Source organism: Heterodontus francisci, chromosome 5 (assembly GCF_036365525.1).
Source record: "Heterodontus francisci isolate sHetFra1 chromosome 5, sHetFra1.hap1, whole genome shotgun sequence".
In the NCBI taxonomy this organism is placed as follows: domain Eukaryota; kingdom Metazoa; phylum Chordata; class Chondrichthyes; order Heterodontiformes; family Heterodontidae; genus Heterodontus; species Heterodontus francisci.
The window spans coordinates 89,894,820-89,922,108 of NC_090375.1; the positions used below are offsets into that span (position 1 = coordinate 89,894,820).

Here is a 27,289-nt window from a genome sequence, read left to right on the forward strand (position 1 = left end):
TATCTGGCAATATTTAGTTGCCAATGTTCTCTATGTAGCCAGGTTTCTGTCATTCCTACTATATCCAGTTTTTCTGTACAAATTATTGCTTGCAGTTCATCCATTCAGTTGTAAATACAAATGTACCTTTCTGTACTAACAGTTTCAATTGTATTTTTTCCTCTTTCTGTTTTTAGCTATTTTACCTTTATGCTCTGACTTTATCTGACCTCTGGCCATTCAAGTGGTCCTAATTCCTTCCTTCAGATTGTTATTATTCTCTGATTCATTTATTGTTGGGTTTCTGTAATTTCTAGCAGCTCTCTCCCCTCTGTTGTTAGTTCAAAATCTTATTACAGCCCTGGTTATTTTTTCCTCTAGCATCTTGATCCCAGCATGGTTCTGGTGGAGCCCATCCAAGTGGTACAGCTCCTTAGAATCAGAATGGTTATAGTACAGATGGAGGCCATTCAGCCTGTCGTGTCCTCCTTTTACCATGCTTTGTGCATTTACATACATGCACTGTAAACCTAACTTAGACCTTATTGCATTCCTTCTTCATCTGACCCCACCTAATACCTTGCTATTTCTTACTCTAGTGCTATCTGTCTCTCATCTTTTGTGCACATTGTTTCTCCGTTTTAACACTACATCATAGAATCATAGAAAGGTTATGGCACAGAAGGAAGCCATTCAGCCCATCGTGTCTGCGTCGGCTAAAAAACAAAACTAGCCGCCCAATCTAATCCCACCTTCCAGCACCTGGTTCATAGCCTTGCATGTTGCAACACTTCAGGTACTGGTCCAGGTACCTTTTAAATGAGTTGAGGGTTTCTGCCTCCACCACTGATCCGGGTAGTGAATTCCAGGCACCCAGCGCCCTCTGGCTGAAAAAGTTTTTCCGCATGTCCCCTCTAATCCTTCTACCAATCACTTTAAATCTGTGCCCCCTGGTGATTGACCTCTTTGCTAGGGGAAACAGGTACTTCCTGTCTACTCTATCTAGGCCCCTCATAATTTTGTACACCTCAATTAAGTCTCCCGCAGCCTCCTCTGTTCTAAGGAAAACAACCCTAGCCGATTCAATCTTTCCTCATAGCTGCAACTTTCAAGCCCTGACAACATTCTCATAAACTTCCTCTGTGCTCTCTCCAGAGCAATTATGTCCTTCCTGTCATGGGCTATCCAGAACGGTACACAATACTCCTGATTCCCATCCTCCTGTCAAATTATTATAAACCACCCCCCCCCACCTCCCCCAACATTATTAGCAAACTGCCCTGCAGGGGCTTTGGTCCCAGCTCTGCTGAGGTGCAACAGAGATTACAGTCCTCGGTCCTGCATTATCTCTCCAGCCAATCATTCATCTGCCCTATCCTCCTATTTCTATACTTACAAGTGCGTGGCACCGGGAGTAATCTGGAAGTTACTACCTTTTGAGGTCCTGCTTGCTAGTCTCCTTCCTAGCTGCCTAAAGTCTGCTTGCAGGGCCTCATCTATCTTTCTACCTATGCTGTTGGTACTGAGATGGGGAACAACCTCTAGCTGTTCATTTTTTTTTTTTACGTCCCACCACGCACCCCAAGTGCTCTGCAGCTGCTCAATGAACCTTTGACCCCAGCACCAGGGACGCAACATACTATCCTGAATTCATGTCTGCAGCTGCAGAAACACCTGTTTGTTCCGCTAACTATAGATTCCCCTATCACTTTTGCTTTCCCATTCTTTCTTCTGCCCTCTATAGCTGAGTGACCTGTGGTGCTGTTGACTTGGTTCTAGCTTTGTTCCCCAGATGAGCCATCACTCTCACCCATTTTCACAACTGAGTACTGGTTGGAAAGAGAAATGCACTCAAGGGGACTCTTGCATACCTGGCTCATCCTCTTTAACAGTCAGGCAGCCACGCATGCACTCTCTGCCTGCACACCTTTAAGCTGCAGGGTGATCATTATCCAAAAACTGCTATTGGTCTCACAGATGCACCACAGTGAAGTCAGCTGGTACTCCAGCTCAGACACCCAGTGCTCGAGCTGCATCAGCTGCCAGCACTTCCTGTATATGTGGTTGTCCAAGACATGAGAAGTGTCCTAGAGTTCCTACATAGAACAGGATGTGCACTCCATGGGACTGAGGTGCCCTGCTATGTGTCTTTATTAGATTAACTAAAGTTATGTTCCTGTTGGAAGGGCAAGGCTGGCAAGTTTAGGGAACCTTAATTAACGAGGGATATTGAGGGTCTGGTCAGGACAAAGAAGGAGGCATATGTCAGGTATAGGCAGCTGGGATCAAGCGAGTACCTCGGAGTATAGGGGATGTAGGAGTATATTTAAGAAGGAAATTAGGAGGACAAAAAGGGGCCATGAAATTTCCCTGGCAGATAAGATAAAGGAGAATCCTAAAAGATTCTATATTAATAGTAAAAGGGTAGCTAGGGAGAGTGTAGGTCCCCTTAAGGATCAGTGTGGTAATCTATGTGTGGAGCCACAGGAAATGGGCGAGGTCTTAAATGAATACTTCTCATCTGTATTTACTGTGGAGAAGGTCATGGAAGCTAGTGAGTTCAAGGGAGGGAACAGCGATATCCTGGAGCATTTCAACATTACAAAGGAGGCGGTGTTGGGGGTTTTGAAGCGTATTAAGGTGGATAAATCCCCAGGGCCTGATCAGGTGTATCCTAGGATGCTATGGAAAGCAAGGGAGGAGATTGCTGGGGCCCTGGCAGAGATTTTTGTATCATCGTTAACCACGGGTGAGGTACCGGAAGACTGGAGGCTAGCTAATGTTGTACCTTTATTTAAGGGCAGCAGGGATAAACCAGGGAACTACAGGCCAGTGAGCCTTATATCAGTGGTGGGAAAGTTATTGGAAGAGATTCTGAGACAGGATTTATATGCATTTGGAAAGGCAAGTTCTGATTAGGGATAGTCAGCATGGCTTTGTGTGTGGGAAATTATGTCTGACGGATTTGATTGAGTTTTTCGAGGAGGTGACCAAGAGGATTGACGAGGGCAGGGCAATGGACGTTGTCTACATGGACTTTAGCAAGGCCTTTGACAAGATCCTGCATGGTAGGCTGGTCCAGAAGGTTGAAACACATGGGATCCAGGGTGAGCTAGCCAACTGGATACAAAATTGGCTTGGTGATAGGAGGAAGAGGGTGGTTGTGGAGGGTTGTTTTTCAGATTGGAGGCCGGTGACCACTGGTGCGCCGCAGGGATCGGTGCTGGGCCCTCTGTTGTATGTCATATATATTAATGACTTGGATGTGAATGTAAGGGGCATGATTAGTAAGTTTGCAGATGACACCAAAATTGGTGGTATAGTGGGCGGTGAAGAAGGTTGTCTAAGGTTACAACAGGATATAGATAAACTGGGAAAGTGGGCAAGGGATTGGCAAATGGAATTTAATGCAGACAAGTGTGAAGTGATGCATTTTGGGAATTTAAACCTGGGCAGGACATATACAGTGAATGGCAGGGCCCTGGGGAGTATTGTTGAGCAGAGAGACCATGGGGTGCAAGTACATAGTTCCCTGAAAGTGTCAACACAGGTAGACAGGGTGTGAAGAAAGCGTATGGCATGCTTGCCTTCATCGGCCGAGGCATTGAGTACAAGAGTTGGGACTTCATGTAACAGGTGTACATAACGTTGGTTAGGCTGCATTTGGAGTACTGTGTGCAGTTCTGGTTGCTGCACAACAGGAAAGATGTGATTAAGCTAGAGAGGTTGCAAAAAAGATTCACAAGGATGTTGCCTGGTTTGGAGGGCTTGAGTTATAAAGAGAGATAGGATCGGCTGGGTGTGTTTTCCCTGGAGCAGAGGAGGCTGAGAGGGGACATGATAGAAGTATATAAAATTATGAGAGGCATAGATAGGGTAGATAGCCAGAGTCTGTTTCCCATGGTAGGTTTGACTAAAACTAGAGGGCATTGATTTAAGGTGAGAGGGAGGAGGTTTAAAGGGGATCAAAGGGGTAAATTTTTCACACAAAGAATATTAGGTATTTGGAATGAGCTGCCAGAGGAGGTGGTGGAGGCAGGAACAGTAGCAACATTTAAGAGGCATCTGAACAGGTACTTGAATGAGCAAGACATAGAGGGATATGGAATTAATGCAGGCAGGTGAGATTGGTAAAGATGGGCATTATGGTCGGCATGGACGCGGTGGTCCGAAGGGCCTATTTCTATGCTGTACGACTCTAGGACGCTATTTAGCTTGATAAATTAATTAGCTGTTTCAGCTATTAGTGTCTTTAAATGACGTTCGAATGTAATCACTTAGCTTGCTTTCCTGTGACTTGCAATAATATTAAATGCTTGCTATGTTGATCTTAACACTAGCCACTAGAGTTACTAAACACATGGGAATATTTAGATGTTTACTGAGATACTTATCTTAATTTCCTTGCTGCTCTTTGTCTGTTAATTATGCTGTCACTTTTTCGATTTCCTTCAGTATGTTTCTTTATATATTTACTGTTAACCTTTGGATTAAATTAGTTTGCACCTCCTCCCTGATCTGCGCCAAAATCCCATTGCCGCACTGTTTAGTAGATTCGCCCAACTCTGCCGCACAGCTATTTGTGTCAGCAGATATCCCTCTGATTATATACGTTTTTAGAAATAAAGTGAAAAACAGAAGATGCTGGAAATAATTAGCAGGTCAGTCAGCATCTGTGGTGTCATGGAAGTTTTTTTTCCCTCCTCTGTTTTATAAACTAAGGTGGGCTGTGCACCTTTAGGGCAGAGAGAAGCTTTTAGATTCTCTGCGTGCCAGCAGCAAGCCTGTTTCCTAGGCAATAGCAGGAGTGAGGGGGCCATCTGCTGTATTGTATCAGTTGACTGTGGTAAAGACTGGCTAGAACCAGTTTGATCTGGAGACCAGCGAAGCATGTTCCACTGAAGGAAGGAGTTGTCTTTCTCTCAGCAGAAAAATCTGCATTGATCTACAGGCTGTGTTATTGCCCAAGGGGGGAAAACCCCTGGAAAAGAACATTGCTATTGTTGGAGGTCGCAAATTCCTTTTTACTTCAAATCTCTAAGTCTTAGCCTCGGGAGTGACTTTCTGTTGCCTTTTTGTGTTTCTGGGAGATCTGGAATTCTCAGTAAAGTTTCTACTGATAGACTGCCAATTTTTAAAAATCCAAATAGACCTGTTGCTATACTCCTTGTTGAAAGATCTGTGTGACGCCTGCTGCAGCTGAAGTACTTAGAACGCCTATCCATTCAGGATTGTTTGTCAAATTGCCCTGGAGACTTTGAGTGGCATCTGACTATTCAACTCTGGGACACTTTGCCTAACCCGGAATCTAAATCACCAGGACTTATAACCCTGCTCTTTATTCCTAAGAAACAGTTGTAATTTGAAACATCATTTTTGAAACCGATTAACCATTGGTTTTTGAATGTATGGGTGTGTGCATGAAGGTTAGGAGGAATAAGAAGTTATAAGTTCTTTAGACATAGATTTATCTCTCTTGTTTAAAATTTAGTTTATTAAGTAGTTAATTTGTTGTTTAAAGATCTGTTTCATTCTGGGGGGGCGGGTGGAGTTAATAAAGTGTTTAATTTGGCTAATTTCCGGTAGGTAGGAAAACGTTTAATAATATGTTATGACCTGTGGAGTAATGGGACTGAATTGACCGTGCATTACGCGTGCCTTGGTCGTAATGTATTAATTGGGGGCTTGATTGTCCGAAATCTAAATCCAACGCCAGTTACATCAATTATAAGGGGAGTAATAATTTCAGAGAGAAAAATAAAAGAAACCAGGTTTCTTGTATATAAGGGTAAAGGCTATACCATCAGAATTGCATTAGCAGTTGCAACAGTGTTTCTGGGAAAGGAGAATGTGTCCCTCAGTGACTTGAAAACTTTAACCAAGATTAAATTTAAAGAGTTGGCCGCAAAATTGGCGGTAGAGTTGAAATCGGGTCGTAAAAAGACAGAGATATTTGATGTAATAGTCCAACATTTAAAATTGGAAGAGGAGGAGGAGCAGGAAGATAGTAAGTCAGACAGTGATGCAGTGGAATTGGCTAAGATTCAGTTAGAAATGAAATACTGGAGCTTCAACAGGAAAAAGAAATAGCAATAAGAAAACTTGAGGCTGAAAAAGAATTAAGAAAACTTGAATTTGAAAAGGGAGAAAGAGAGGGAATTTCGATTGAGGGATGGAACTAAGACAAAGGGGTAGTCTTGACTCCAGGGAAAGTCCAGATTGGGAAGAAGCTGAATTCAGCCCAGCACCCAGTGAAAAACTGTTTAAATTCATGCAAGCCCTTGCTAAGTTTGAGGAAAGGGACATAGAGGTATTTTTCATATCTTTTGAAAAAATAGCCAAATAAATGAAATGGCCAAAGCAAAGTTGGACACTGCTTATGCAAAGTAGGTAGATGGGCAGAGCTCATGGAGTTTATGCCATGCTTCCTGAAGAGGCTTCTGCAGATGATGAGATGGCAAAAAAGACTATTCTCGCTGCATATGAGTTAGTCCTGGAAGCTTACTGTTAGAAGTTTCAGAACTTATGGAGATTGGCTGGGCGGACGTATGTAGAATTTGAGGGTAAAGCAAATTAATTTTGACCGTTGGATACAGGCATCAAAGATGGAAACCACATACGGGAACCTTAGAGAATTGATTCTCTTAGAGTTTAAAAATTCAATTCCTTCAGTAGTGAGAACTCATGTAGATAACCTGAAAGTTTTAAAAGCTAGGCAAGCAGTGGAAATTGCTGATGATTTTGAGCTTGTGAATAAGCCAAAACCTTTTGTCTGTCACTCCCATAAACCCAAGAAGGAAAGAAAGTGGGAGAGTGAAAGGAAGGCAAGCAGCTGGGGACAAGAAGGAACAGCCCCAGGATCACCACCTCAGACCAGAAAGGTGATCAGGGTAGAAGTGAGGTCTGCAAGCCAAAATGTTATCATTGCCACAGGATGGGTCGTCATCTTTCTGAATGCTGGAAATTGTGAGGTAAACCCATAGGACTTATTGCTAATGCATAGAAAAGAGCACTGACTGGGGGTACGCCAGACCAGGGTATAGTGTTAAGGGCAGCTGTAAATCAGAATACAAAAACTAAATTGTGTAGGATTAAGAATAAAATACCCAAATGTTATAATTAATTCTTGTCATAGGGTAAAGTAACTCCATATCCTTTAAGTGAGGCAGGAAAACCTATCATTATACTCAGGGATACAGGAGCAACCCAAACACTTTTGCTGGGAAAAGATAGAACGTTTCTACCAGAGAGCGCCCTGAACGCTAAAGTTTTACTTAATGGAATTGGCGGGGAGTATGTACCTGTACCTTTATATAAAGTGCACTTATAGTGTGACCTAATATCTGGGATGGTAGCTGTAGGGGTTGCCCATAGTTTGCCAGTAGAGGGAATTGATCCACTAGGAAATGATTTGGCCGATCAAAAGTATCAGTTTCTTCTATAATTACAGAGGAACCAAGTGAATTTAAAGAAACGGAACAATTACAAGAACAAGTTCCAGGAATATTTCCTGCGTGTGTAAAGCCCGAGCAATGGCTAAATGGGTTCCATTGTCGGAGGTAAAATTGGCACCACAGATAGTATCTGAAATCTTATTTAGGGATTTAGATAATCCAAATGAGATGTTAAACAGATCTTCTATAATTGCAGCACAGCAAGCTGATCCAGAGTTATACAGAATGGCACAGTTGGCTCTGACAGAAATTGAGGCGAAAGGAGTTCCAGAAGACTTTTATCTGGAAAACGGGGTTTTGAGGAGGAAGTGGAGACTGCCTCATAGACCTGCAGACAAAGACTGGACAGTTGTTGAACAGATAGTGGTACCACCTAAATATCGCCAGCAATTATTAAGATTAGCACATGACATTCCTTTTGCAGGACATGGGGGGATTCGGAAGACTAAAGCACATATAAGTCAACATTATTATTGGCCAGGCCTTACAAAGGATGTGAGGCAATTTTGTAGGACATGCCATACATGCCAAATGGTGGGAAAACCACAACCTCCCACAAAACCGCCACCACTATTTCCCATACCAGTAATTGAGGAACCATTTAGCAGGGTAGACTTGCCAAAAACAAAAGCAGGTCATCAATATTATGGATAGGGCTACTCGATTTCCAGAGGCCATTCCTTTGAGGACAATTACTGCTAAAGTAGTAGTAGAAAAGTTATCCCAATTCTTTACAAGATATGGACTACTATTTGAAGTTCAATCAGATCACGGTTCTAATTTCTTGTCAAAGATATTTTAAGAAGTCCTGGGCAATTTGGGTATCAGACAGTTGAAATCTTCCGCCTGTCATCCACAGATACAGGGGGCTTTAGAGAGGTACTGGCAAACACTCAAAACAATGATTAGAACATACTGGTATGAATATCTGCATGATTGGCATAAAGGACTAGACTTTTTTATTTGCCACCAGAGATTCACCGAATGAGTCTACAGGTTTCAGTCCTTTTGAATGGGTTTACGGACATGAAGTAAGAGGTGCTCTAAAACTCATAAAAGACAGATTCTTGGAACAAAAGAATGAATCTTCGATACTGGACTATACTGGATCCGGGAAAGGCTCACGGTGTGGCTCAGGTAAACCTTAAAGCATCCCAAGCCAATATGGAAAAAATGGGCAGACAAGAATGCAAGACCTGCAATTTTCAACAGGGGATGAAGTATTGGTGTTCTTACTGTTATAGGGTGAACCATTAAAAGCACGGTTCAGTGGCCCGTATAAAGTGATTAAAAGAGTGGATAGGGTAGGTTACTTGATTGATACCCCTGATCGCTGGAAGAAGAATCCGTTGTGTCATATCAATATATTAAAGCAATATTATCGCAGAGAGGAGGATAAGCCAGTACAGGTATGTCAGGTAATGGGAACCGTTGAGAAGGGAAAGGATAGTGAGGATGAGACAGAAGGAGGCCTAGACAATTCTCAGACTGAACCTCCAACTATCGGGTTAGCAAATACAGAATAGATAGGAAAATTGGACAATATGCTTTTCTATGTAGAGGCAAGGCAACGTGAAGACCTCACCAGGCTTTTCACAACATTTGAAAGAGTCTGTAGGGACAAGCGAGGATGTATAACCTTAGCCACACATGATGTGGATATAGGGGAATTTGTTCTTTTAAAACAACATCCTTACCGCTTAAGTCCAGACAAACAGGCCCAAGTAAAAGCAGAAATCTAATACATGCTGGAAAACGACTTAATTGAACCTAGTCAAAGCAGCTGGCGTTCACCAATAGTTCTAGTACCTAAACCTGACGGGTCAACCTGACTTTGCATAGACTACAGAAAAGTCAATGCAGTAGCGAAACCAGACTCCTACCCAACTCCTCGTTTAGAAGACTGTATTGACAGAGTGGGATGTGCTAAGTTTCTTACCAAGATTGACTTGTTAAAGGGATATTGGCAAGTTCCTTTGACTCCTCAAGCCAAAGAGATATCAGCTTTTGTCACACCAGACTGTCTTTATCAGTGCCGGGTGAAGCCATTCGGGCGATAGAATGCCCCAGCCATGTTTCAAAGATTAATGAATCAGGTAGTAGCCAGTGTTCCCAACTGTGTAGTATATCTGGATGATGTACTGATATACATTAACACTTGGCAAGAACACTTAGAACAGCTAAAAACTGTGTTTAAAAAGTTACAAGCAGTGGACTTGGCAAAAAGCGAATTTGGAAAAGCAAGAGTAACTTAGCTCGGACACATAGGGCAAGGATAAGTATTGCCAAAAATGGCAAAAGTACAAGCTTTAGCGGAGTTCCCTATCCCTAAATCTAACTGTGAAATAATGATGTTTTTAGGGATGTGCAGTTTTTACAGGAAGTTTGTACAGACTTTTAGTGCTGTAGCTGTTCCATTAACCGATTTTCTACAAAAAAAGAAAACCAAAGTAGTATGATCAGATGAATGCCAGGCAGCTTTTTGAAAGCTAAAGGAAATCTTAACTAATCAACCAGCATTTACTGCTCCAAATTTTGCTAAACCCTTCAAGATAGCAATTGATGCTAGCGACCTGGGCGTTGGCGCAGTCCTATTGCAGGATGATGAATCAGGCATAGAAAAACCAGTAGGGTACTTTTCAAGAAAAATAAATTGTCACCCAAAAAAGTATTCCACTGTGGAAAAACCCTGGAAAAGAATATTGATATTGTTAGAGGTTGCTAATTCCTTTTTACTTCAAATCTCTAAGACGTCTTTGCCTCAGGAGTGACTTCCTGTTGCCGCCTTGTGTTTCTGGGAGTTCTGGAATTCTCAGTCAAATTTCTACTGATAGACTGCCATTTTTTAAAAATTCAAATAGACCTGTTGCTATACTCCTTGTTGAAAGATCAGTGTGACGCCTGCTACAGCCGAAGTGCTTTGAACACCTATCCATTAAGGACTGTTTGTCAAATTGCCCTGGAGACTTTGAGTGGCATCTGACTATTTGACTCTGGCACACCTCACAGAACTGGGAATCTAAATCACCAGAACTTATAACCCAGCTATTTATTTATTCCCAAAAAACAGCTGTAATTTGAAACATCATTTTAGAAACTGGTTAGCTGTTGGTTTTTGTGTGTATGGGTGTGTGCATGAAGGTTAAGAGGAATAAGAAGTTTTAAGGTCTTTACACATAGATTTATTTCAATGTTGTTTAAGATTTAGTTTATTAATAAATAGTTAATTTGTTCTTTAAAGATACTTGGTTTGGTCTGTTTTATTCTGGGGGGAGGGGTTAATAAAGTGTTTAATTTGGCTAATTTCCATTAGGTGGGAAAACTTTTAATATGCTCTGACCTGTGGAGTAGTGGGACTGAATTGGCAGTGCATTATTCCTGCCTCGGCTGTAACAGTGGAACGGTACAAAGTTACTGTTCCAGGTCGATGACCTACCATAGGGACTAGAGTAGGCCATTTTGCCCCTCAAGCCTGTTCCACCATTCGATGAGATCATGGCTGATCTGCATTGCAACTCCATATTTGCCTTTGTCCCATATCCCTTCATACCTTTGGTTAACCAAAATTTATCAATATCAGTTTTGAAATTAATGATTGATTTAGCATCAATTGCCATTTGTAGAAGAAAGTTCCAAACTACTTCTAACCTTTTGTGTATAGAAGTTTTTCCTAATTTCATTCCTGAGAGGTCTGTCTCTAATCTTTAGGCTATGCCCCCTAGTCCTAGATTTCCTAGCCAGCAGAAATAGTTTCTCTCTATCTACCCTATCTGTTTCCTTAATACCTTGAAAACCTCAATCAAATCACTCCATTAATGTTCTTAATTCCAGGGAATACAACCTCAATTTTTGCAATCGCCCCTCGTAATTTAACCCTTGGTTTTCAGGTATCATTCTGGTAAATCTATGCTGTACTCCCTCCAAGGCCAATATATCCTTCCTAAGATGTGCCCAGAACTGCTTACAATACACCAGGTGTGATCTAACCCGAGCTTTATATAGCTGTAGCACAACTTGTTGGCCTTTTTCTGTAAGTACAAACATTTTTCAAAATTATCTTAAATAGTGCTAAGAACTGGATACTTTAAAACTAAATGCATTAATATTTCCATCTTAGCTGTCTGTGGAGCATTATGGGTATATCCTGGCAGGATAAAATCTCAAATGCAGCAGTCCCCTCAAACGCAGAGCTCCCAAGATTGTTGGCACTAATCAAACAGAGGTGGCCTCGGTGGATCAGATGCGTCCGCAGGATGGAAGACGGTCGCATACCGAAGGACCTTCTGTATGGTGAGGTAGCCGGGGCCAGACGACCAGTGGGGTGCCCAAAGTTCCGCTTCAAGGATGCTTGCAAGTGTGATGTGAAGGCCCTAAATGTTGACTATTGCACCTGGGAGTCACTAGCTGGCAAAAGAGGGAAATGGTGACACAACCTGTGTACTACCATGATGGCCAGTTGCTCCAGCAGCTTGGCAACAAGTAAAACGTCAAAACAACTCAGAGCGTCACTTGGCTGCTTCGTGTGCAGCACTTGTGGCAGAACCTGCCTCTCAAGGATTGATCTTCACAGCCATCAGCAAACATGCACCAAATTGATTATTTGCTCTGTGTCCATCATCTTTTGTAGATGAAGGGATGCTAACAAACCATGAGTTGTTTGAAACCCAAAATGCTTGAATTTGTGGATTTGAAATGGGAAATAGATTATCGTGACTCCATATATACAGTTTTTGTTTTGATCCTTTCTAGGTTCCTCAGCAACTTTTCAAGATTCATTACTTTTTAATGTTGTTATCATAATAAAAAAAACAAAAAATGCTGGAAAAACTCAGCGGGCCAGGCAGCATCTAAGGGGAGAGAAAGTGTTAATGTTTAAGATTTTTAATTGGAACTGGAAAAAGTTAGAGATATAACCAGATTTAACCAAGTACAGAGGCAGGGAAAGGGCGGAGAGGAGGAAAGAACAAAGGGGTAGGGCTGTGATCAGATGGAAGGTTGGTCAAAAGGGGTAATGTAAGTCAAAAGAGGATGATCATGGGACAACTTTTTTTTTTAAAAAGGGTCTAGAGGATGTGTAGGTGGAAACAGCAGAATCATTACAGCTGCTCCCTGGGGAGCAGTGGTTATGATCTGTAATTATTGAACTGAAGGCTGTAAAGTGCCTAATTGAAAAATTAAGCGCCGTTCCTCGAGCTCCTGTTGAGCTCTGTTGGAACAGTATAGGAGACCAGTAACAGAGGTGCGAGTGGCTGGCGATTTAAAAAGATGGGTGATCAAAATCTCAGGGTTATGCTTGTGGACTGAACGGTGGTGTTCCGCAAAGTGGTCACCAAATCTGTATTGGTCTTCACAGTGCAGGGGAGATGGATTATGAACAGTGAATACAGTAAATTGAAAGCAGTACAAGTGAATTGTTTCATTTGGAAGGAGCATTTGGGACCATGGATGGTGAGAAGGGAGGAGCTAAAAGGCCAGGTGTTGTGTATCGCATGCTTGAATGGGAAGGTGCCTTGGGAAGAGGAGAATGTATTGGGATGATTGAAGAGTGGACTAGGATGTTGCAGAGGTAACATGCCTGTTGGAATGCTGGGAGGGGAGGGAAGGATGTGCCCTGTGATGGCACCATGCTGGAGCTGTGGAACTGTCAGGATGATCCAATGAATGTGAAGGTGGGGTGTAAAGCAAGGACAAGGGGAACCCTATTGTGGGAAGAGATGATAGCAGAAGTGTGGCAAATGGGGCACAACCACGTCTCTAACTTTTTCCAGTTCTGATAGGTTATTGACCTGAAATTTTAACTCTGTTTTCTCTTTTTCCAGGGATTCTGCCTGATCTTCTGAGCACTTTTCCAGCATTTTCTGTCTTTATTTCAGATTTGTAGCATCCACAGTATTTGTTTTTTGTGCTAGTATTGCATAAATCGGTTTCTACTTTCTGTTGCAACTTTGAGGACATTTCTTTGTAGATGGAATCGTAGAAATTTCAGTTCATAAGGAGACCATTCAGGTCCATGGTGTCTGTGCTGGTGTAATATTTTGGTTTAATTCCATTTTCCTGTCCAATATTGTTTAATTCCTGCTTAAATGCCTTGATTGAACTTGACTTTAATAGCCACTTGCAGTAATGCATTCCAGTAACTCTGAGTGTAAAAATATTCTAATCTCTCCTTTCGTGCTTGTGCTATTCTGCAGTGCATCTTTTAAGTTGGAAAATTGCTTGTGACAGCAGAATTTCCAATTGCATGTTCTCCAAACACTTGGGATTGAAGTGCTACCTCATCGAGCACAGGATCAGGACCTGAATAGATCAGTTTCTGTCTGCTGTGGAGATGCCAAATCCAAATAGCAGCACAATGAAAGGCCACTTAATTGTTTGTTGGCAGAAGAGACCACCCCCCCCCCAGCATAGTAGTCAGTTACTTTTGTTGTGAATGTTATTTTTTGTCTCATTTTTCTAGATGATAGAAACTTCATAATGTTTAGTGGGATAAGTGAAGTGAAGTTATTGAACTGAAAAGCAATTTTACTACGCTAGAGCTTATTTCTGCCTCACAGGCCCAGTCATCTATTAGTATGAACTATTTTCTAATTGATTAAGACTTCTTTTGCTTACAGTATTATTCAAAACCTCTTCATTTTGGTTTCATTTATTTTCTCAATTGCAATGAAAATTTGTTTGAAGTAAATGCTAAATGAATGATGGAGCAGAATTACTGGAATTCTACTGAAGGTACCTATTAAGACTGTTCTCTGACTGCTACTTTGTTCAGCGCCATTGAATTACTTAAAGCAAGGAGATCGTCTCCCTTTTCCTCCCCTCACTAAAAATATAGTGCCTGGAGAGTTATCCCAGGTGGGGATTTTTTTTTCCCATTTGGACTTGGTAAATATTTTTGTTTGCTTGCCTACATACTCAGTAAATGAGAGAATGTGGTCCCTTTCTTAACCATCTCTGTCTTTTGCTGTTGCTCTTTCCTTTTCTAGTTTTTTGATCCCCCTGCTGGTAACCTGCTTTTTTGATATCTAGTCCAGGATGAGCTGTAATTTCTTCAGTTCAACATTGGGAAGCTGAGAGCCATTGTCTTTAGCTGTCCACCCTACAGACTCTATTCCCTCCCCACCAACTCCATGCTCTTCCCCAGCCATTGTCTTGGGTAACCTCGGCATTATATATGACTGACACACGAATCCTATATTCTCACCATCACAAAGACCACCTACTTCCAACTCCAGAAAATTGCCCATCTCAGCCCCTGCAGATATGCTACTGAAACCCTCATACATGTGTTTTCCACCTCCAGACTCTACTTTTACAATACTCTTCTGGCTGGACTGCCATTCTCCACCCTTCTTCGTAAACAGCAGCTTATCCAAAACTTTGCTGCCCTTATCCTAACCCACACTAAGTGCCACTTGCTTATTGCCTCTTGCATGCTCACCTACATTTAAACCTAAGTGGGTGAATTACTCTGATTCTAAAATGATCATCCTAGTGTTCATCTCTGCAACCTCCTCCATTCCCTAAACCTCTCAGAACTCTTTGTTCCCACAACTCTGTCCTCTTGTGGATCACCCCACTCCATTTGCTCCACCATTAATGTCTATGTCTTCAGCCCTTTCGGCCCTAAGCTCTGTAATTCTCTCCCTAAACCTCTCTCCATCTCTTTCACCCTTTTTAAGACCCTCCCTAAAACGAACCGCTTTCATCAAGCTTTTAGTCACCCTTCCTAATATCCCTTCCTTGGGCTCAGTGTCCATTCTTGTCTGAGTATGTTTTTGTGAAGCACTTTGGGACATTTGCTTACATTAATGATGCTATATAAATGCATGCTGTTGGTTCCTCTCCCTACCTTTTTGCATGCCATGCTATCCTCTTTCTGACCTCTTGCCCTTTCAGCTTCAAGATAATATGTGGCATGGTATGGAAAGATGCACATGTTGATCACAAACTGCATTTGCCAGTGCATGCTGTGGGAAAATGTTGTCCTAAATGGTCTCTGCCTTTTTGAATTACTGGCTTGTGCCCCTGTATCCTACCCTACCTCTTGCCCTACAATTTACTGATTTCACCTTTAACCCTTCATCCACTCCAGTGAAAATGTTTAGTTTCTGCTTGTCAAATTAACATCGTTTAGAATTCAAATTGTCATCTTTTGAAAAGTGAACTAAAATTTGCAGGAATAAAGTCAGTCTCTGCTTAATGCACTTCAAGCAGTTAATGTAACACTACAAATGTTACAATTGGTGTGTAATCCAAACACTTGTAAAATTTTCTCTCGCACGTAGCCCCTCTTTTTCTTGTAAAAAAAACCCCTCTAAACTCTGAATAGTCCTCTAGCTTTTCTTCAAATAATTTTGAAACTCAGAAATTTGTTTGCTATTTGAGAGCGATGCCATCATTTGTCTAGCTTAAATGTGCACTGTAGAAGTTCAACTGCAGCACATTCTTTAATTGTGTCACAGCTCTGGGCAAAAGCCCAAGCCCTGGCTTTTGGGAGTAGCTGAAGCTTTCAAGTAAAAGCTTAAATGATAAACATGAGAGAATTTAATGGATATTTTGTTATTGTAAAATATGTAAATTTTTGAGATCTTGAGTTTTGTTAAAACATTTATTTTGGACATTAGAAATTTCAGGTTAGTGAGGACAAAAATGGCAGTTTTTTTAATGAACATTTTTGGGGAAAGGTTAATGTAGTGCCAGCTAGTGGCTGCAGCCTGTAATTGCATTCTGAGAAGAGCCACTTAATAGTGGGATTTTCCATTTTTAAATGTGAACGTAGAAATAAGTGGAAAACGTTGATACAAGTGTGACAAAAAGGACAGGAAGTGCATGACAGATGACTTTTAATAAACTATAGATTAATAGTACTGTTAAATTTACATATTAAATAAAAAAGATGCTTTTTGTTTATGTATTTTGTTATACTGCTCCCTCTAATGCTGCAAAGTGCTTCAGGCAATTTTGAATTGAAGTGACTGGTGTTTATGTGGAAAAATGTAACTGGTATTTTGCAAATCTCAATGAGATGAATGATGGACTAGCTAATCTGACTTTGGTGGTAGTGGTTGTCATGGAGGGTGGAATGTGCTGACCAGATCACTGGAGATTTTCTTGCTTTGTTTCAAATAATGAAATTTTTCTGTGTCCAGTGAATAGATGGGTCCTTGGTAAGTGTTTCTCATCTGACTGAAGGAACATCCAACAATGCAGCACTGTCTTGGTACTGCACTGATGGTCAGTCTAGATTGTGTGCTCAGGTCCTGGAGTAGGAGTTGAATCCACAATCTTCTGACTTGGTGGCAAAGATGTTGCCAAAACAGCAAAACTACATTTTGGAACGACAGTGTGTGCAAAGGTTGATAAGGAGGAGATAAGTTCATTGAAAATTGATTTTAAGTGAATGGACTCATGCCAAGTGTCACTGAATGTGGTGAAGTGCTGTGTTATGCACATGGGACCAGTGTAACTTGACATGCCTATTTTATACCAGGATGCTCATTAAAATTATCAAAACAGGAAACAATGCACATGAAAAATAACAATGCAGCAAAGGTCCTTGGGGATTGTCATTGACCACGAATTAAAAATTCACGGGAATGTTAAGTATAAAGAAAGTATTTCTTAAAGATTAATATATCATCTGCACTTGGAATATTCCAGCCAGTTTGCACCCCAACCCCCCAAAAAAGGCAGAGAGAAAGCAACGGGTTGATACAACACAATATAGTGCCTTTAATGTTATAAAAAGTCACAAGGCACTTCACAGGAGCATTGTACAACAAAACATGTCACAGAACCACATGAGCTATTAGGGCAGGTGACCCAAAGCTTGGTCAGGAAATAGTTTTTAAAGAGTGTGTTATAGGAGGAAAGTGAGGTGGAGAGGTGTAGGGAGGGTATTCCAGAGCTCAGGGCCTAGGCAACTGAAGTCCTGGCCGCCAGTAGTGGAGGATTGAAATTGGAGATGATCAAGAAGCCAGAATTAGAGTAGTGCAGATATCTCGGAGGGTTGTGGGGCTGGAGGATTACAGAGATAGGGACAGGTGAAGCCATGGAGGAATTTGAAATCGAGGATGAGAAAATTGGGATGTTGCTTGACTGGAAGCCAAATTAGGCCAGCGAGCACAGGGATGATGGGTGAATGAGACTTGGTGCGAGTTAAGACACAGACAGCAGGGTTTTGGATGACAAGTTTATGGAGCATAGAAAGTGGTAAACCAGCCAGGAGGGTGTTGGAAGAGTCAAGTCGCGAGGTAACGAAGGCATGAATAAAGGTGTCAGCAGCTGAGCTGAGACGGGTGAAGTTGGGCGATATTACGGAGGTGGAAATAGGTGGTTTTAATGATGGTGTGAATATGTGGTCGTAAGTTCATCTCTGGGTCAGATGTGACACCAAGATTGTGAACAGACCAGCTCAGTCTCAAGACTGTTTCCAGGGAGAGGGATGGAGTTGGTAGTTGGGGAATGGAGTTTGGGGTGGGGACCGAAAACAATAGCGTCCGTCTTCCCAATATTTAATTGAAGGAAATTTCTGCTCATTCAGTACTGGATGTTGGATATGCAGTCGGATAGTTTAGCAACGGTGGAGGAGTTGAGAGAGATGGTGGTGAGGTAGAACTGATTGTCAGCGCAGATGTGAGAACTAATTGTCCTTGAGAAGTTGGTCGTCTTGAACTGCTGTAGTCCATCTGGTTTAAGTATACCCACAGTGCTGTTAGGGAGGGAGTTCCAGGTTTTTGACCCAGTGACTGAGAAGGAACGATGATATAGTTTCATGTTAGCATGGTGTGTGGCTTGAAGAGAAACTTGCAGGTGGTGGTGTTCCAATATGCCTGCTACCCTTGTCCTCCTAGGTGGTAGAGGTCCTGGGTTTGGAAGGTGCTGTCGAAGGAGGCTTGGCGAGTTGCTGCAGTGCATCTTGTGGATGGTACACAGCTGCCACTGTGCGCAGGTGATGGAGGGAGTGAATGCCCAAGATCATGGGTTAGGCCTCAGTTAGAATATGGTGTCCAGTTTTGGTTCTGGCATGGCGAATTTTGAGGCTTTGGAAAGAGTACATCATAGGGCCACACGGTTAATTCCCGGTTGAAAATACCTTAGTTACCTAGATAATCTCAACGAGTTAGGTCTCTCTACTTTCAGGAGAAGCATAGACTTGGGGTGATTTGATTGAGGTTTATAAATAATGAAGGGACTAGATTGCATTTATATAGACCATTTATTTCAATGGAATAATTTAGAGGGGATGAAGGGTCCTGCTTAAGATTTATGTTGGATCAAAACTAGGTTGGATATTAGGCAGTGGTTCATTCCCAGAGAACGGTGGGCCAGTGGAACAGGTTGCCAGCTTGTACAGTGCATGCTGGTTCATTATTTTCCTTGAAGCGAGAGCTAGACTTTGTGTTTAGGGCTAGATATCCTGTAATGAAAATCAGGATCAGTGTGATCTCCTGGGTTAGTTTTGATTGCTTAGAGGGGTTGGAGAGGAATAATTCTACTTCTGTTTTGTCCTAATTAGTCTGAGTTTCTATCTAGTTTTTCACCTTTTTCAGGAGATTGTTTGTTTGTTTTGGCTTTGGATGAGTGGGGAGTACATATGTATTGAGTTGCAGAGAAACTTTGTGAGACACAGAAAATAAGAGTACGAGTAGGCCATTGAGCCTCTCGAGCCTGCTGCACCATTCAACTAGATCATGGCTGGTCATCTACCTCACGGCCGTTTTCCTGCACTATCCCCATATCCCTTGATATCTAGAAACCTAACAGTCTCTTTCTTGAATATACTCAATGACTGGGCCTCCACGGCCCTCTGGGGCACAGAATTCCAAAGGTTCGCCACCCTCTGAGTACATTTTTGTATCATCGTTTGCCACGGGTGAGGTACCGGAAGACTGGAGGATAGCTAATGTTGTGCCTTTATTTAAGAAGGGCAGTAGGGATAAGCCAGGGAACTACAGGCCGGTGAGCCTTACATCAGTGGTGGGAAAGTTATTGGAAGGGATTCTGAGAGACAGGATTTATATGCATTTGGAAAGGCAAGGTCTGATTAGGGATAGTCAGCATAGCTTTGTGCGTGGGAAATCATGTCTCACGGATTTGATTGAGTTTTTTGAGGAGGTGACCAAGAGGATTGACGAGGGCAGGGCAATGGACGTCGTCTACATGGACTTTAGCAAGGCCTTTGACAAGGTCCCACATGGTAGGCTGGTCCGGAAGTTTCGAACACATGGTATCCAGGGTGAGCTAGCAAATTGGATACAAAATTGGCTTGGTGATAGGAGGCAGAGGGTGGTTGTGGAGGGTTGTTTTTCAGATTGGAGGCCGGTGACCAGTGGTGTGTTGCAGGGATCAGTGCTGGGCCCTCTGTTTGTCATATATATTAATGACTTGGATGTGAATGTAGGGGGCATGATTAGTAAGTTTGCAGATGACACCAACATTGGTGGTATAGTAGACATTGAAGAAGGTTGTCTAAGGTTACAACAGGATATAGATCAACTGGGAAAGTGGGCAAGGGATTGGCAAATGGAATTTAATGCAGACAAGTGCGAAGTGATGCATTTTGGGAAGTTAAACCAGGGCAGGGCATATATAGTGAATGGCAGGGCCGTGGGGAGTGTTGTTGAGCAGAGAGACCTTGGGGTGCAAGTACATAGTTCCCTGAAAGTGGCAACGCAGGTAGACAGGGTGGTGAAGAAGGCGTATGGCGTGCTTGCCTTCTTCGGCCGAGGCATTGAGTACAAGAGTTGGGATGTCATGTTACTGTTGTGCATAACGTTGGTTAGGCTGCATTTAGAGTACTGTGTGCAGTTCTGGTCACCGCCCTACAGGAAAGATGTGATTAAGCTAGAGAGGGTGCAAAAAAGATTCACAAGGATGTTGCCTGGTTTGGAGGGCTTGAGTTATAAAGAGAGATTAGATAGGCTGGGTCTGTTTTCCCTGCAGCGAAGGAGGCTGAGAGGGGACATGATAGCGGTATATAAAATTATGAGAGGTATAGATAGGGTAGATAGCCATAGTCTGTTTCCCATGGTAGGGGTGACTAAAACTAGAAGGCATGGATTTAAGGTGAGAGGGAGGAGGTTCAAAGGGGTAAATTTTTCACACAAAGAATAGTGGGTATGTGGAATGAGCTGCCAGAGGAGGTGGTGGAGGCAGGAACAGTAGCAACATTTAAGAGGCATCTGGACAGGTACTTGAATGAGCAAGGCATAGAGGGATATGGAATTAATGCTGGCAGGTGGGATTAGTATAGAAAGGCATTATGGTCAGCATGGACACGGTGGGCCGAAGGGCCTGTTTCTATGCTGTATGACTCTATGACTCTAAAGAAATTCCTCCTCATCTCAGTCCTAAATGGCCTACCTCTTATTCTGAGACTGTGTCCCCTGGTTCTAAACCACCCAGCCAAGGGAAACATCCTTCTCCTATCTACCCTGTCAAGCCCTGCAAGGATGTTCATATATTTGTATAAGATGGCTGAACATGAGGCTAGTGAAAATGTAATAAAGATATCAAACATAATTAACTCTCAATGTATGTTAAGAATGTTAGTGTTCAGGCGGTACAGATTAGATGGCAAATGTGGTGATGTAGCTTAGTAATAAACACCTGGGAGATAAAGCAAGGAGACCAATTGCTTCAGTAGTTCTCCAATGTGCTCCTGGAGTTGGAAGTACAGTTTACTCAATTTGAAATTGCTTAATTCAATTCATTTCTAGTTCTAATTGTAATTGTGCAAAGATCTGTTCCAGATGTAAATGTATTGGTTAATTTGAGTCTCTTTAATTCAAATTATTGGTCAATTAAATTCCTACCCCAAACCTATTTTCAGCATCAGGTGCCTTGGTGTAGAAGCCTTCTAGCATCCTAGTGCAGTACATCATTGATTGGAGTTGGAGAGTAATCTGGATGGGTTTGAGTGCATGACTAGTCGCAAGTGAAGAAATAAACATGATAGTATAGAAATTTAACATTACCACCTCTAACCTCTCCACCTATCTAGAAATCAGAAGAGTATCACTGATGAGCAGCAGAATTTTTCCAGCTAAAGGAAGAGGATACCTACTTGTCCTAATACTGAAACATCAGTGAGCTGGTTCAAACATGGTGGAATAGCTAACCTTCTTGGACTGTTTGACCTGGTGTTACCAAAAAAGTGAATTAGCTGAAGGAGTTGGGACCGTCCCTATTTTTCTTTTTGCATGATGAATCAGCTACCTACCCTGGTGGGAGAATGTATTACAGTGTGACCAATTTACATGGTATTATGCATGTGGACATAGGTATCAATTCAAAAAGATGGCAGGATGTGCGTGCAGATCAATGATTTTCAATAGTTGGTCTTCGGTGACGGTGCTCATGGAAATCCAGGGTAAAAGTAGTAGTCATGCCAATCAAAGATGGTTATAAGTAAAGGCTGAGAAGGTGAAATGGAAAGAGGCAGATTGAGGGCAGGGGAGGGGCAGATAGGAAATGTGCTCGTGGGGAAGAGACCTACACAGTGAGGGGGGGGGGGGGGTGGTGCGGGGAGTAAGCTCAGCAATGATATAATTCTGGTTTTTGTGCTGCTGGGAGAAATCATGCTTCTTGGCCACTGGGGTAAAACTGAGCTCTGGAGTTGTCTGCATATATGTAAATTCAACGCACAGGGTTTGAAATACAGATGGTAGGACGTTGTTTACAGATCATTGTAACATTCAAGAAAAGGGAGGAGAGCACATTGCTTTTAATTATGCTAAACTGCATTTTCTAGCATTGGAATGCAGCCAAGCTAATATTTCTACCACCAAACAACATTTATGATCCAGCCAGTGGGATGCTAGTGTGATTTTATACAAAGAAATAGCAGTGCGAGAAATATTGGGTAGAAAAAGTGATTGCTGTGCCATTTCCGTTAAATATTCTGAATGTAATCCACATGATCCATTTATCACGTGTCATGCCCTGTGAAGGGACATCGTATTCCTAACTTTTAAGGTACGAGCTTTATTCAACGTTGACTCTTTGAAATTGACTTTTCCTTTTAAATAAAAAGTGGATTGTGTGCTACAAAGATGGCTGCTGAAGGTCAGATGTCCTGGCTTGTGTATCTAAAAACTGCCTGTGTATTCAAAAACTGCCTCACTGTCTCGAAAGGACAAAAAGATACATTCCAGACTAAAAGGTATTAACTACACCCATCCTGAAACCATCGAGACATTCCTGAATTGAATGGTTTTCTTCTGAGACAAAGTAGGTGTGAAATAGCCAGATCATAACAGAATCGTATTCATCCCGCCATCCGTAGATAGCCATGGATTCCACATCCTGGTTCATTGTAGGGTAACATCAGGGGAGAAGGACATATGTCCAATAACAAATACTAAGATGATGAATTTTTACCTTAAAAGCCAACCCTCTGGAGAGAGAGAGAGAGGGAGAAATCAAGCTACATTACAGATAGTAGTCCAATGAGAGGCTGCAGAATAGAGATCCAGCCTAAATAAGGAAGAAACCCCGCTGCTAATTCTACACTGCAACTTGGTGCAGAAGAGAACTGAAAGTGACCATCACCTCCAGTCTGAAGTCTTAACCACCAGAAATCTACAACACCTCAAGTTCAAGACTACAAGGACCCAGGCCTGCACCTTTAAAAGAGACTGTTCTTCTGAGAAGATTCAACAGCTTTATTTTTATTTTATTTTTTATTTAGAGATACAGCACTGAAACGGGCCCTTCAGCCCACCGAGTCTGTGCCGACCAACAACCACCCATTTATACTAACCCTACTGTAATCCCATATTCCCTACCACCTAACTACACTAGGGGCAATTTACATTGGCCAATTTACCTATCACCTGCAAGTCTTTGGCGGTGGGAGGAAACTGGAGCACCCGGCGAAAACCCACGTGGTCACAGGGAGAACTTGCAAACTCTGCACAGGCAGTACCCAGAATCGAACCTGGGTCGCTGGAGCTGTGAGGCTGCGGTGCTAACCACTGTGTCACTGTGCCGCCCTACCAGTGGCACTACCACTGTGCTAATTGCACAGCTTTATTGCAAACCGTGAACACCTACTTCACTTTAAACCACCTACCCTTTTCCACCTCTATCTGTGTGTGCGTCTGTGGTAATTGTTCTTTCATTTAACCTACGAGAAAACCTGTCATTTGTCTGTTTGACCCTTAAAAAAAAAACACTCTAGGGATAACTCATCATTTTAAACAAAACACGATTGTAGTCAGCTGAGGGGTGAACAGTGGGAACCATCCACATCCCTTACCACCTGTCCCTAACACATGAGGAGTCAAAAGCAAAGTTCATTGCCCACTACTTTTGGAATTGTAAAATCATCCCAGCAGGAAGGAATCTGACAATTGAGAATACAATGTGTTTCAGAGTTAGCAATTTATTTTTATTTTTTTTTTAAACTGGAAGTACAGTTTTAAAAAAAAAACTTCAGCTGAATTTCAGTCACTTCACAAGCCACTCCAATTATGGTTAGTTTCCTGCTAACAGCAGGCTCGTCCACAGAAAGCAAAATGCCAAGCTGTCACTTGCTCAATCACACATAACTGGACACCAAACTAGTTGGCTAGTCTCATAGAATCATGTCCTTCAGCCCACCGCGTCCATGCCGACCATAATGCCTATCTATACTAATCCCACCTGCCTGCATTGATTCCATATCCCTCTATGCCTTGCTCATTCAAGTACCTGTGCAGATGCCTCTTAAATGTTGCTACTGTTCCTGCCACCACCACATCCTCTGGCAGCTCCTTCCAGGTACCTACTATTCTTTGTGTGAAAAATTTACCCCTTTGATCCCCTTTAAATCTCCTCCCTCTCACCTTAAATCTATGCCCTCTAGTTTTAGTCAAACCTACCATGGGAAAAAGACTCTGGCTATCTACCCTATCTATGCCTCTCATAATTTTATATACTTCTATCATGTCCCCTCTCAGCCTCCTCTGCTCCAGGGAAAACAGACCCAGCCTATCCAATCTCTCTTTATAACTCAAGCCCTCCAAACCAGGCAACATCCTTGTGAATCTTTTTTGCAACCTCTCTAGCTTAATCACATCTTTCCTGTTGTGCAGCAACCAGAACTGCACACAGTACTCCAAATACAGCCTAACCAACGTTATGTACAACTGTAACATGACGTCCCAACTCTTGTACTCAATGCCTCGGCCGATGAAGGCAAGCATGCCATACGCTTTCTTCACCACCCTGTCTACCTGCGTTGACACTTTCAGGGAACTATGTACTTGCACCCCAAGGGGTCTCTGCTCAACAACACTCCCCAGGGCCCTGCCATTCACTGTATATGTCCTGCCCAGGTTTAAATTCCCAAAATGCATCACTTCACACTTGTCTGCGTAAAATTCCATTTGCCAATCCCTTGCCCACTTTCCCAGTTTATCTATATCCTGTTGTAACCTTAGACAACCTTCTTCACTGTCCACTATACCACGAATTTTGGTGTCATCTGCAAACTTACTAATCATGCCCCCTACATTCACATCCAAGTCATTAATATATATGACAAACAACAGAGGGCCCAGCACCGATCCCTGCAGCACACCACTGGTCACCGGCCTCCAATCTGAAAAACAACCCTCCACTACAACCCTCTTCCTCCTATCACCAAGCCAATTTTGTATCCAATTAGCTAGCTCACCCTGGATACCATGTGTTCGAAACCTCTGGACCAGCCTACCATGCAGGATCTTGTCAAAGGCCTTGCTAAAGTCCATGTAGACAACGTCCATTGCCCTGCCCTTGTCAATCCACTTGGTCACCTCCTCGAAAAACTCAATCAAATCCGTCAGACATAATTTCCTATGCACAAAGCCATGCTGACTATCCCTAATCAGAACTTGCCTTTCCAAATGCATATAAATCCTGTCTCAGAATCCCTTCCAATAACTTTCCCACCACTGATATAAGGCTCACTGGCCTGTAGTTCCCTGGCTTATCCCTGCTGCCTTTCTTAAATAAAGGTACAACATTAGCTATCCTCCAGTCTTCTGGTACTTCACCCGTGGCAAACGATGATACAAAAATCTCTGTCAGGACCCCAGCAGCTTCTCCCTTGCTTTCCATAGCATCCTAGGATACACCTGGTCAGGCCCTGGTGATTTATCCACCTTAATGCACTTCAAAACCTCCAACCACCTCCTCCTTTGTAATGTTGATATGCTCCAGAATATTGCTGTTCCCTCCCTTGAACTCACTAGCGTCCATGACCTTCTCCATGGTAAATACAGATGAGAAGTGTTCATTTAAGACCTCGCCCATTTCCCGTGTCTCCACATATAGATTACCACACTGATCCTTAAGGGGACCTACACTCTCCCTAACTACCCTTTTACTATTAATATACTTATAGAATCTTTTAGGATTCTCCTTTATCTTATCTGCCAGGGAAATTTCATGGCCCCTTTTTGCCCTCCTAGTTTCCTTCTTAAATATACTCCTACATCCCCTATACTCCTCGAGGGACTCGCTTGATCCCAGCTGCCTATACCTGACATATGCCTCCTTTGTCCTGCCCAGACCCTCAATATCCTTCATTAACCAAGGTTCCCTCAACTTGCCAGCCGTGCCCTTCTAACAGGAACATAACTTTAGTTAATCTAATAAAGACGCATAGCAGGGCACCTCAGTCCCATGGAGTGCACATCCTGTTCTATGTGGGAACTCTAGGATACTTCCCGTGTCTTGGACAACCACATATACAGGAAGTGCTGTCAGCTGGTCTCATTCGGATACCTCGGTATGCTCATTAGATACATTTGCTAGGTCGCATTCCTCACTTTCACTAACTGTACATCCTCCCATTCAAAATCAACAATCTCCATTATCAGTCAACAATCCAGGCGAGGAACTCCTCAATAACAAATTCAAAAGTCACAATTGCTGGCAGTGACAACAGAGAATTCATGCACTCACTCACTCATAGCAATTATAATTGCTAACTCTGAAACACAGCCTCGTGAGTGCGTGAATTCTCTGTTGTCACTGCCAGCAATTGTGACTTTTGAATTTGTTATTGAGGAGTTCCTCGCCTGGATTGTTGACTGATAATGGAGATTGTTGATTTTGAATGGGAGGATGTACAGTTAGTGAAAGTGAGGAATGCGCCCTAGCAAATGTATCTAATGAGCAGACCGAGGTATCTGAACGAGACTAGCCAACTAGTTTGGTGTCCAGTTATGTGTGATTGAGCAAGTGACTGCTAAGTCAGGTGTCCCTTTGGAATTTTGCTTTCTGTGGACGAGCCTGCTGTTGGCAGGAAACTAACCATAATTGGAGTGGTTTGTGAAGTGACTGAAATTCAGTTGCAGTTTTTTTTAAACTGTACTCCAGTTTTAGTCAGGTTCATTTCAACAGTTACTTTGTTTAATGGTATTTTAAACATTGTATTAAAATGTCTTAATTTGACCTGTTGGATAATTCATTATTTTTTGAGCAGAAGTCTACTTAATATTAACAAGAGTAGGCCGCACGTGGTGAAAATGGAATAAAGGCCACAGTAGCAATTAGATTTGGACCATTTGGTCAAAACACAAAAGGGCAGATTACTTAATGAAGTGTTAGGAAGCTTGTGTACAAAGTTGTTAATAGGGATCTTAACCAGGTTGACATCTGGAATCTTTGCCTTTCTGACCCAACTTAGTAATGACAAGTAATTCAGCTAGGATACTGTAAACAAATAATGTTGCATTTGTGTGATATTAGACAAGTTGGAGTTTGGAAGTCAGCAAGAAGAATTTTAGAGTGAGAGAGTCTGGAAGCGGTAAAAGAATATATAAGAATTAATCCATGTAAGTGTCAAATGGGGTTGAGGTAAGGGAAGAGGTGGGCAA

General features: G+C 42.3%; 1 protein-coding gene across 8 annotated transcripts in view; it reads left to right on the forward strand.

Moving 5' to 3' along the window:
• Nucleotides 1-27,289, forward strand: part of LOC137369955 (protein EFR3 homolog A-like) — a 325,373-nt gene that overhangs the window by 38,058 nt on the left and 260,026 nt on the right. The window contains exons 1-2 of one of the 8 annotated variants that reach the window (XM_068031745.1): nucleotides 8,411-8,570; nucleotides 11,321-11,463. The exons of the other annotated variants lie outside the window; for them this stretch is intronic. The gene's annotated coding sequence lies outside the window, so the exon portion shown is untranslated. Of the gene's footprint in view, nucleotides 1-8,410; nucleotides 8,571-11,320; nucleotides 11,464-27,289 lie in introns of those variants that run through there. 8 annotated transcript variants of the gene reach the window in all.